The sequence below is a fragment of the Mauremys reevesii genome, linkage group 1 (genome assembly GCF_016161935.1).
Source record: "Mauremys reevesii isolate NIE-2019 linkage group 1, ASM1616193v1, whole genome shotgun sequence".
NCBI classification, from domain to species: domain Eukaryota; kingdom Metazoa; phylum Chordata; order Testudines; family Geoemydidae; genus Mauremys; species Mauremys reevesii.
In genome coordinates, this window is record NC_052623.1 from 33,497,938 (window position 1) to 33,510,052 (window position 12,115).

Consider the following 12,115-nt stretch of genomic DNA (forward strand, 5'->3'; position numbering starts at 1 on the left):
GATTAAACCCAAAGGCTCAGAGAGCTCTGGAACTGTATGAAATTCAGAAGGGCAAGAGGCTGATGCAGAGTTCCCTTGGGTCTCTTTTTTATGGAGTGATTTGTTTAACTGTTTTAAAAAGAAAAATGGGCAGAAATGATGTTTAAACAAAGTATAAAAAATTGATGCTGTTCATTTTTAAGGGGAGTTGTTCCACACAAGATAAAACAGTGCTGCGCAGAGAAGAGTTAGGAGCGTAATATGTAAATTAAAGCAGCGACAAGAAAACACATATAGTTTATAAATCAGCTTGTTTTCATTTCTCTCACTGGGATCTCTAGCCTTTGCTTTATGCTTTTAGCTGTTGCACTGCTGGTTTTTATAGTCCACAATATGCGAGATCCTCTGATGCTAAACAATAAAGGAGGCCATTGTAAAAGGCAAACGTGACCCTCATGCAAGATTGTCTTCTCCTCCCCTCTCCCCCTATCTTCTGAGAACATACGCAGGGAAAGACCTAATACAGAAACATCAAAGACCACAGCTGAACAGGGCCAAGTCTTGGCTTTAGACTTGAACTCTGACAGGGAATGCTACAAAGAAGCTAAAATGTTTTGGCTGTTTACATTAAAGCCTCCAGCCACTCATCCTGGAGTTGAGAAGAGGGACAATGTTATATTTCCAATTAGGTTTTCACATTCTCAGCTGTTCCGGGACTATGCTTATGACACGAATCATGGAGGAAATAGCTTTTAGTTGATGGAATCGTGGTTACTCTTCTTGGGGGCAATGGCTTTGAAAACAACTCAGGTACTGGCAGATGTGGGAGGACAAATTACAAATAAACACATGGATGTGGGAGGACAAATTACAAATAAAAACTTGTTAAAACTCCCTAAACAGCTAGAAACAAGGACAAAGTTTAAAGCCAACATGTTGAAAATCAGTTTCTCTCTCAGTTATCTGCCCATACCTAATTTCAGGCCCTTGGGCCTAGATCCTCACAGATATTTGGGTAATAACTCCTATTGAAGTCAATGGGAGTTAGGCACCTAAGGGCTAGATTCACAAAGGGAATCGTGCCCCAACTGTCTCTTTAGGTGCTTAAGTCCAACACTTTGGCACCACTGACATTCACAAAATCCCTGCTCAGCTGCCACCTAACACTGGAGGCACCTAAATTCCCTCAGCACCTATGTTTCCACTGTTAAAGGCCCTGAGGAGCCTAAATTTCAATGGCTGGGCATGCACACGGCCACTTAAGTCCTGACCCCACTAAACTGCTTGGCATTTACCTCACACCTGAGTCCCTGAGGGATTCACAGACTAGGTGTTCACTTCGGACCTGATCTGGTAGATGTTCTCAGAGCACAGCTACACCCATTGTAACATTTGAAGGCCTAACGGACATCTAACCCATGGTGACGTAAATATGAGTCAACAGTGTGATGTTGTTGCAAAAAAAGCAAACGTGATTCTGGGATGCATTAACAGGTGTGTTGTGAGCAAGACACATTTCTGCTCTATTCTGTGCTGGTTAGGCCTCAACTGGAGTAGTGTGTCCAGTTCTGGGCACCGCATTTCAAGAAAGATGTGGAAAAATTGGAGAGGGTCCAGAGAAGAGCAACAAGAATGATTAAAGGTCTTGAGAACATGACCTAAGGAGGAAGGCTGAAAGGATTGGGTAGCGAGGAGCCCCGGGCCCTTTAAATCGCCAGCCGAGCCCAGCTGCCGGAGCCCCAGGGTAGCGACAGCAGGGCTCCGGCCACTGCAGGGAGCTCTGGGCCCTTTAAATCGCCAGCTTGAGGAAGCCGGTCTGGTCCGGCACAGCGTACTGGCTCACTTTCACCTCTGCCTGGGTGTAACATCTAGGCAGCAGCTACACACAAGAAAATTATTCTTAGAGAGAAAGACTAAGGTAGAAGGTGCTTAAGGCAAGGAACCATCTGTTGGGGCCCAGGCCAGTGCCGTAACCACAAGACCATCCTTCCTCTCAGCAGCTATGCTCTTCATTAACTCCTTGCCCCTCGTTCAGGGCCTGACCCAGAGCTCACTGAAATCACTGGCTCCTCAATGACTTCCCCCGCAGGCTGGAGCAGGCCCTCACTTTGGGCAGTGAAACTTGCTCTTTCCATCTAGTTACTATTTTGGGTATTTTCTTTAGGGTCCCAACCCTGCAGGGGAATGTTTACAGTTACAGAAAGGAAAAAACACCACCACAGTTTCCATTGCCTTTGGTATGTGGCACCCTCCTCCTTTTTTGCCCGGGCATTTTACCAAGCCTGCATTCTGCATCTAAAACTTGACAGTTGTCCCTTTCTCATCCTACCAAGTGGTAGGTAGAAGTGCTCATTATAAGCGATGGTGTTTTTGATCAGTGCCTCTGCTGATAATGACTGCACTGGTTGGTCGCTGCAATAGAAAAGGACGTTCAGAGTAACCCCTTCATTTAACATCCAGCTGTAGCTGCAGTCCTTAAAAAGAATGAATTACGGTAATTTAGCCATTTGCCTGTGGGTGGAGAAATGCCCAGGGGAAGCCTCTGGGTGTGAAGCATTTTTCTTCCATTCCCTCCTCCTGTTTAAATTCTCCAGTGAAAACTTTGTCCATAACATGTCCATAAACAACTTGTCTTGCCAAACACACTTGGGGCTCGATTATGGCGGTGATCCAGAGATCGCAGCAGGGAGCAACACAGAAACATGGTGCCCCCATCCAGGGCTCTTGGAGGCTTTGGAACTGATTCTGATCTCACTGAGGGTCTGATCCAAAGCCTGTTGAAGTAAATGGAAAGACTCCCATCAAACCCTTATACCAGTGAGAACCAGTAGTGGGTACACTGAAGTAATACCAGTGTGAGCGAGAAGAGAATCACACTCATTGTGGAGGTACAGTGGCTCGAGGAACAGAAGTGGTGTTGATTGCTCTCTGCTGGCTGGTGAGGAGCTCTGGGCAAGGCCTTGGCCCTATGTACGGTCTGGGGAAGCTAGTGCCAGCAGCAGCACACTAGGCCTGTGTAATCCTTGCATTCAAGTGGGTTCCAGATCTAAAATTGGTCCCGGCCCCTTTGCAGGAGCACAAGCAGAGGAAGGCTCCTTTCATCCTGTCTCTCTCTCTCCCTATGTCACCAGCCAGACCGGTCCAGGTCCCCGGGGGGGTTCATTCTATACAGTATGTGCTATTAGCAGAACTAGATCAGCGAGACGTGCACTGAAACATTGTTATTGTATTGTTAGTTATTCCTGGTACTGTGATAGCCCCCAAAGGCTCCCATTAGGAGTGGGCCCTGCTGTGCTAAAAGTTGTACAGACACACAGGCTCAGCCAATTATTTGATTGTAATTTAGGTCAAAGACGCTTAGAAAATCCATAAAATGTGCCTATCAACTAAAATAAAATTGTAAGATAATGTGCCAGCCCCAAAATGCTTACAAGCTATAGTCCTGATCCCCCAATGAGCTCTGTACAGGGGGACCTCTGTGGCTGCCTGGACCCCATTCAGAGAGATCCAGTGGAAGGAGCTTAACACAAAATCCAGTGAGTGGGTGTAACAAGGAAAAGGAAGGAAGGAGGGAGGGGAAAGGTGATGGGAGTGCCTGGTAACAGACTCATTCTGTGTATAATAGATGTATGGCATGAATGGAGAGAATCCTCTTCCTTTTGTATATGAATGGTAGGGAATTATGTCACATAGTTGGTGACAAGGTGCAGTATATAACATAGGGCTTTGGGGAACTACCATTGGTAATAATGAATGACTGAACATTATCCTGTTTCCTTTTCTTTCGGTGGAGGTAAAGACAGTTTGCTTGTAAATTACTTGCAGTGACAGCCTTCAAGATTATGTCAAAAGAAGCGTGAGACATGCAAGGAACTATCAGAAAGTATCACAGTCATCACATGTTCCTTTCCACATGAGGCAGATATGGGGAGAAAGAAGCAGCATCTCATCTAACACTAAAGGACCTGGCTGACTACTGAGTTCATTTTTAAATGGGATGAAAAAAAGGCGGGGACTTCTAACTGATAAAAAAAATGTCACTTGTAACTCCATCAGTTTCAGCAACAATTTCCCTGCCCACCCATGTTGTCTCTGCTCATACAAGAGCAATCTTCCTACAGATGGTGCTGAACAAAAACAAAACTCACTATCTAAACACCCAGGAACTTTACATCTATTGAAAACCTGAACTTTGGCTGGATCCAGATTTTGCAAATGAAACCTACCTTTTTTAATGGGCAAAACCCCAAATCCAAACATGTCTGAACTTTAAGGAGTGCCAAATCCAGACCAGGATCTGTACTTCGCAGCTTGTAGCTCTGACTATAATGCAAGTTTCCTTGTCCAAATGGTCTCCATGGAGACATCAGGAGACTGCTGTTTCTGCTCACACAAAAAATGACAAATTTCTTAACCTGCTAATTTGGCTTCAGAACAGACAGTGGGCGTAAGTCCTCCTACTAGCAGATGGAGAAAGGAAAAAGTCAGGCTCTGACACCCTTCCTGCCGCACAGAGAGCTGGGCCCCTGAATCTGTTCCATTAGGGACTTTGCAGCAATCACAACTCTAGCACCTTTAAAGAAACCTTCCTCACTCTCAGGCCTACTGTTCCCTCTGCCTTTCTCGCTCACTGGAATTCAACTGAGTGTCATTTTTGACATTGTGGAGCACCCGCCGCCTGCATGACATCCTGTCCTCTAGCATTCATGACACTGTCCACTCCTGGGGCTCAATCCTTGAAGCCAATGTGACTATTCACACGCTTCAAGTTATGCAGATACTTAAGTGCTTTGCTGGCTTGAGACCAGAGTGCTTAGCCGCTTGCAAGATCAGGACTCCATCTTTGGCTGTCTCCTCTTTTCCATCTGCACCTAGGGACCTCATCTGCTCACATGGCTTTGGCTGCCATCAGCATGCCAATGATTCACAAATCTACCTCTCCGCGCCTGACCTGTCTCCCACTGTCTGACTCTGCACCTGCCCGTCTCTCTTACAGCTCCTCCTGGAGTTCCAGCTGTCAACTTAAACTTAACTTGACCAAAATTGAGCTTTGGATTTTTCCATTTGAAATCGCCTACTCCCCTCCCCCAATTCTGTCATGCTTGACAGCACCCCCCCATCCTCTGTTAAGTCGTGCCCATAATCTGGTGTCATCTTTAACTTCACCCTCTCCTTTGTTCCTCAGACAGACTGTCCCAATCCTGCTGCTCTTTCACAAGGAGCTCTCTAATGTCTGTGCTTTCCTTGCTATTCAAACCAACTCTCTCCTCCAGGCCCTCCACGCTTACCCTCTTGATTACCTTAATCACCTCCTGCTTGACACCACACTGCTTCCTTCCCCTCTCCCCTCCCCCAATCTCCAGTTCCGCCTCTTTGACCAGACACCAGTCTGTTGTGATGGATCCAGCCGCTGAAGCTGACCTGCTGCTAAGCTCCCTGGGTCTGAGGAGGAACTGATCACTTTTCCTGCTCTGGACCACTCAGGTGCATTCTGTGTGTCTGACACCCCTCTTCGCACTGGGGACCCTTCAGCCTGGCTGCCTGGGCCCTGCAACTGGAGTCTCCCCATCCCCCTGTTGCTTAGATATATTCCCTCCAGGGTCCACCTGGCTGGGTGAGTTCTGGGTTCTCTAGTTACACCCTGCAGGGAACATGTGACAGCGAAAACAAGGAACCAGGCTTGGCTTCTCAAACACTCACACGTTCTCCTGTGCTGCCTAAGAGCAGTTACAGATCTAGGCAAAATCACCAAGACCTAAGTGCAACCACTCTCCCGGATCTCACCCCTCTGTTTGGGCCCCAGTTCTGTCTGTACCCTCTGGCTCTCCTACAGCAAGTCCCTCTTGCTGTTGGCGGTGGCTGATCCCTTGCACACACAACCCTCTGGCTAGGAAGTAGTCATAGACCTGAGCCTCCCGGTGTGAAAACTCATGCCCCAATGCTTAAGAGCCTTTGGTGAGGAACTTTGACAAAGGCTTTCTGAAAGTCCAAGTACAGTATACTCACTGGATCACTTATTGACATGCTTGTTGACACCCTCAAATAATTTTGCTAGATTGGTGAGGCATGATTTCCCTTTACAGAAGCCATGTGGATACTTTTCCAACAAAGCACGTTCATCTACATGTCAGACAATTCTGGATTCGCATTCACAGCTCCCTTATTTCACAGGGGGAAGTAAAGTGGGTCAGGAGCTGGCTGGCTGGTTCTTCCTGTATTAGCTCTCCCCAAGGTGAGAAACACCCATCCTTCTCCATCCTTGTTATACACCACAAACAAGCATATAGCAGTTCAAACTGGCTCCCAAGACAGGACACAAATATGATCAGATACAAAATAGCGGTCCTAATCCACTGTGCAGGTTACCATCATAAATGATATTCACAAAAAACAGTTTAGTTTGGCACTAAATCATCCCACTCTCCACAGGCTCTCCTCTTCCACCACATCAGTTAAAACTTCTTGTCGTTGCCTTCAAATCACTGCACAGCTCTACCCCTCCCTACTTAGCCAGCCTCATCTCTTACCTCATTGTTCCCTATACCTGCTGCTCTTCCAATAACACCAGCCTTGATGACCCATTTGTCCGTTTCTCCCACAGTCCTCTCCGCACTGTGTTCCATGCTGCACCGTATGAATCCATCCTGAGTAGCCTTTCCTCAGAAGCACCTACTCATACTGCTGTCCCTCTGTGCTTTCCCCTGAACTTGTGCCTGCTGTTTCGTTCCCCCCTTCATTGCTTCCTGTCCCTGGAAGGTGCAGGGGTTAGGGATTGGCTCCTCCTTTCATAGCTCCTTTGAACCCTGTAAAATAACCATATGAATCCCAGAAAAACTGTCTCTACTCCGCTGACACAATAGAAAATAAGGTGGGATGTCTGGCCTGGCCAAGGAACCTGATGAAACTTTAGTAGCAGAGTAGCTTGATGTTGGTTTATGTAAAACAGACATCAACAAGAGGTCCCCATGCACGTTTAGGCCTTTGAAATGTAAGCTCCTTGTTTCTTTACTCTTTTTGAAAGCAGCACTTAATCAAAGTTGCCAGGACAGTAGTTGAGGCAGCATGTGTGTTTTTGCTACAAAGTATGGTGCAAGCAATCCATACAGATGCTCCCCAAGTTACGTAAACCCGACGTACGCAAATCCGAGCTTACGGAAAAAGTTCCATAAGCTAGAAATAGGAGGTTGTGGTTTTTTTGGTGTTTTTATTTATTTTTTGTGCGTAATGGTTGGAGATACATTTCCAACTTACACAAAATTCGAGTTACGCAAGGCATTCTGGAGCTTAATGGGACAAAATCGGAGGGCCCAGATAATCTTCATCCAAGAATATTAAAGGAACTGGCACATGGAATTGCAAGCCCATTAGCAAGAATTTTTAATGAATCAGTAAACTCAGGGGTTGTACCGTACGACTGGAGAATTGCTAACATAGTTCCTATTTTTAAGAAAGGGAAAAAAAGTGCTCCGAGTAACTATAGGCCTGTTAGTTTGACATCTGTAGTATGTAAGGTCTTGGAAAAATTTTTGAAGGAGAAAGTAGTTAAGTACATTGAGATCAATGGTAATTGGGACAAAATACAACATGGTTTTACAAAAGGCAGATCGTGCCAAACCAACCTGATCTCCTTCTTTGAGGCTGTAACAGATTTTTTAGACAAAGGAAATGCAGTGGATCTAATTTACCTCGATTTCAGTAAGGCATTTGATATGGTTCCACATGGAGAATTATTAGTTAAATTGGAAAAGATGAGGATCAATATGAAAATTGAAAAGGTGGATAAGGAACTGGTTAAAGGGGAGACTACAACAAGTCGTACTGAAAGGTGAACTGTCAGGCTGGAAGGAAGTTACTAGTGGAGTTCCTCAGGGATCGGTTTTGGGATCAATCTTATTTAATCCTTTTATTACTGACCTTGGCACAAAAAGCGGGAATGTGCTAATAAAGTTTGCGGATGACACAAAACCGGGAGGTATTGCTAACACAGAGAAGGACCGGGATATCATACAGGAAGATCTGGATGACCTTGTAAACTGGAGTAATAGTAATAGAATGAAATTTAATAGTGAAAAGTGCAAGGTCATGCATTTAGGGATTAACAACAAGAATTTTAGTTATAAATTGGGGACACATCAGTTGGAAGTAACAGAGGAGAAGGACCTCAGAGTATTGGTTGATCACAGGATGACTATGAGCCGCCAATGTGATATGGCCCTTAAAAAAGCTAATGCAATTTTAGGATGCATCAGGTGAGGTATTTCCAGCAAAGATAAGGAGGTGTTAGTACCATTATACAAGGCACTAGTGAGACCTCATCTGGAATACTTGTGCAGTTCTACTCTCCCATGTTTAAGAAGGATGAATTCAAACTGGAACAGGTTCAGAGAAGGGCTACTAGGATGATCCGAGGAATGGAAAACCTGTCATATGAAAGGAGACTCAAAGAGCTTGGCTTGTTTAGCCTAACCAAAAGAAGGTTGAGGGGGAATATGATTGCTCTTTATAAATATATCAGAAGGATAAATATCAGGGAGGGAGAGGAATTATTTAAAGCTTAGTACCAATGTGGACACAAGAACAAATGGATACAAACTGGACACTAGGAAGTTTAGACTTGAAATTAGACAAAGGTTTCTAACAGAGGAGTGAAGTTCCGGAACAGCCTTCCAAGGGGAGTTGTGGGGGCAAAAGACATATCTGGCTTTAAGACTAAGCTTGATAAGTTTATGGAGGGGATGGTATGATGGGATAGCCTAATTTTGGCAATTAATTTGGCAATTGATCTTTGATTATCAGCAGGTAAGTATGCCCAGTGGTCTCTGATGGAATGTTAGATGGGGTGGGATCTGAGTTACTACAGAGAATTCTTTCCTGAGAGCTGGCTGGTGAGTCTTGCCCACATGCTCAGGGTTTAACTGATCGCCATATTTGGGGTCGGGAAGGAATTTTCCTCCAGGGCAGATTGGCAGAGGCCCTGGAGGTTTTTTGCCTTCCTCTGCAGCATGGGTCGCGGGTCACTTGCTGGAAGATTCTCTGCAGCCTGAGGTCTTCAAACCACAATTTGAGGACTTCAATAACTCAGACATAGGTTAGGGGTTTGTTACAGGAGTGTGTGGGTGAGATTCTGTGGCCTGCATTGTGCAGGTCAGACTAGATGATCATAATGGTCCCTTCTGACCTTAAAGTCTATGAGTCTATGAGAGGCATTCTTTTCCAACCATCCTATGAAGTGGGTATTCACCCACGAAAGCTCATGCTCCAATACGTCTGTTAGTCTATAAGATGTCACAGTACTCTTTGCTGCTTTTACAGATCCAGACTAACACAGCTACCCCTCTGATACTTTTCCAACCAGTAGATGATTATTGGTCATTTTGAAATAGTTTGCTCCTTGCTCATGAAGCCATACACTGGCCACCTTAACAGCACCACGGAAAGATTCAACTACAGGCACTGCAGGTGCAGAATTACAGTTGAATGTGCCTTTGGTAGACTGAAGAAACACTGGTGGCGTTTACTTATAAGATTGGATCTCTGTGAGAAAAACATCCCAATGGTTAGAGCTGTCTGTTGTGTCCAGCCTCTTCTCTCCACAGGCCCAGGAGATCCAATAGCTCCCATTCTAGTTCAGGCAGGAGTGTGTCTGGAGTGTGTAGCTGGCATGGTCAGTTGCACACAACAATGGAGAGCTGCTAGGTGTGCTCGCCAAGCTGGGCAATCAGGAAAAAGCATTAAAAATATTTATGGGTTTTTTTTAAAAGGATGCGGGAGTTAAAGAGGGTGAGGGGGGAGGCTTCCAGCCTCCAGGCAATGGAGTTCACAGTTGTGACCAGAGCTGTCCGTGTTGATCATTGTGGAAAAGCTGCTAGAGGACTGTTAGGTGAGTGTCTACACTCACATTGTGTTGACCTCAGTAAATTGACCACAGCTCAAACCATTCGGGGAGGTGTTACCGCATCTCGCAAATGGGGCGCTTACATCAGTGGGAGACATGCACTAGGTTTACACAAGGCAGCTTATGTCGACCTAACTTTGTAGTATAGACCAGGCCTTAGAGAGCAGCTTTTAAAGAATGATCCCAAAGCGCCTTAGAAACTGAGCCTGATTTTCCCTTCACTTACAGCAATGTGAATCAATAGTAACTCCACTCTAGTCAATGGAATTGCAACAGTGTAAATGAGACCAAAATGATGACCGTTGACCTCAATAAGAGGGGAAGAATCTCTTGTAGGGTCAGATTTTCAAGAGGTTCAGCACCCACAGCAAGAGACAAATCTTTTCTAAATAAGAGGCAAGATTTTCTAGAGTGCTCAGATTGCTGGGGTGGAGCTCTTAAGAAAGCCTGACTGCAAGTGTCACATTGGGAGCTGCTGGGTGCTGAAAATCCAGCTCCAGTTTTGGGTGCTGAGCACAGTCCCACATGACTATATAGCACTAAGGCCCATCATCTAGGGTAGGATGTCCCCAGAGCTGGTTTCCATTCCCAGCTCTGCCATTGGCCTGCTGTGTCACCTTGAGCCAATCATTTTATCTCTGTATCTCTTCTCACCCCTCTATGTCCTGTCTATGGAAAACTCTCCAGGGCAGGGTCTGTGTCTTATTATGTACAGTGTTTGGCACAAACTGTTCCTTATTTCAGATACAGCCTCTAGGTGCTACACAATAATAGGAAGCACTTTCCCCTGCCTACGTTCCTTCTCTGTTTTTTTTTTCCCATTTGTTATATTCTTCCCAATCTTTTCTCCAGACTTTACCCTAAGCCTCTTTCTACCAGTCGTGACTTGGCACCTGCATCCACTCTGCCTCTTATGCTTGAAAAGCCTCCCATTTAATGGGATTCAACTCTCTCCCTCTCCTCAAACCCTCTTCTTTTATGAAGCCTGATGGCATCTTCAGCTGTTCTTGCAGAACACCCAGCCAAGTTCTCAGATTGATTTTCCTGGCAAGATGGATTTGTTGTTGTCAGGGCCAGCTCCAGCTTTTTTGCCGCCCCAAGCAGTGAAGCGGAAAAAAAAAAGATAAAGCTGGTTGGCAGCATTACGGCGGGAGCTCAATCGCGCTGCTTCATTCTTCGGTGGCAATTCGGTGGCGGGTCCTTCGTTACCTCTCTTCCTCTTTGGCGTACTTCGGTGGCAGCTCAAAGAGGAAGAGAGGGACCCGCGTAGACCACGATGTGCCGCCCCCCCTTCCCATTGGCCGCCCCAAGCACCTGCTTCCTTCGCTGGTGCCTGGAGCCGGGCCCTGGTGGTTGTTAAAAAAGGCACAGGAGGAAACTGCCAGCTGATGATACGACTGCAAACCAGCAAAGGCAGCAGATGAAACCTGCACCCAGCCTACAGCTGGATAAAAGGAAATGAGTTAAACACAAATGCACTATTATTTTAACAGTCTTCTACAAAAAGGAAAATATTAAAAAGTGTTTTTTGGATAGAGCCTACTTAAGGGACCAAAAAGTGTGCCTTGGACAACATATAATTTTGGTAACTAATATTAATGCTGAAGGAAACACAATTTTCATGCTAGACCCATTAAACGCTTTTGTGCCTTGTGGTTACAAATGAGCTATAAAGCAATTCAGCAAAGAAATACAAATATGTTTAGAACATAATAGGAAACAAAGATATTTGAAATAATTCCTTGCACTTGTTCTACTCAGGTTCTTATATTACCCTCATCATGATAGTATCTTAGCACCTTCCAGCAGTGCTTTGAGTGAGATGTGACATCTGTCAGCTGTGGTTCGGTCTTTTTCTCCCCCAATTGAAACCGTGGGTGTTTTTTCCTTCCCTATACGTACACAGCAACTTTTATCCAAGCATCTCAAGGTACTTCTCCAGCCTGTATTACCATAATATCCCAATGTTTCATAATCTTTAATGTATTTATCCTCAACACCTCATGTGGTAGAGCAATGCTATTATCTTCATTTATAGATGGGAAAATGAAGGACAAACTAAGGCCCAGATCCTCAAAAGGTATTTAAGCTCCTAACTGCACTGATTTCAGGAGAAGAGCAGGGAATTGAACCTAGGTTTTCTAAATCCTTCACTTTACAAGCTTTAAATGGATTAAGGCTGATGTCTGTAGTATGGGATACGATGTTCTTATTTTACAGGTGGATAAACTGAGGCGCCAA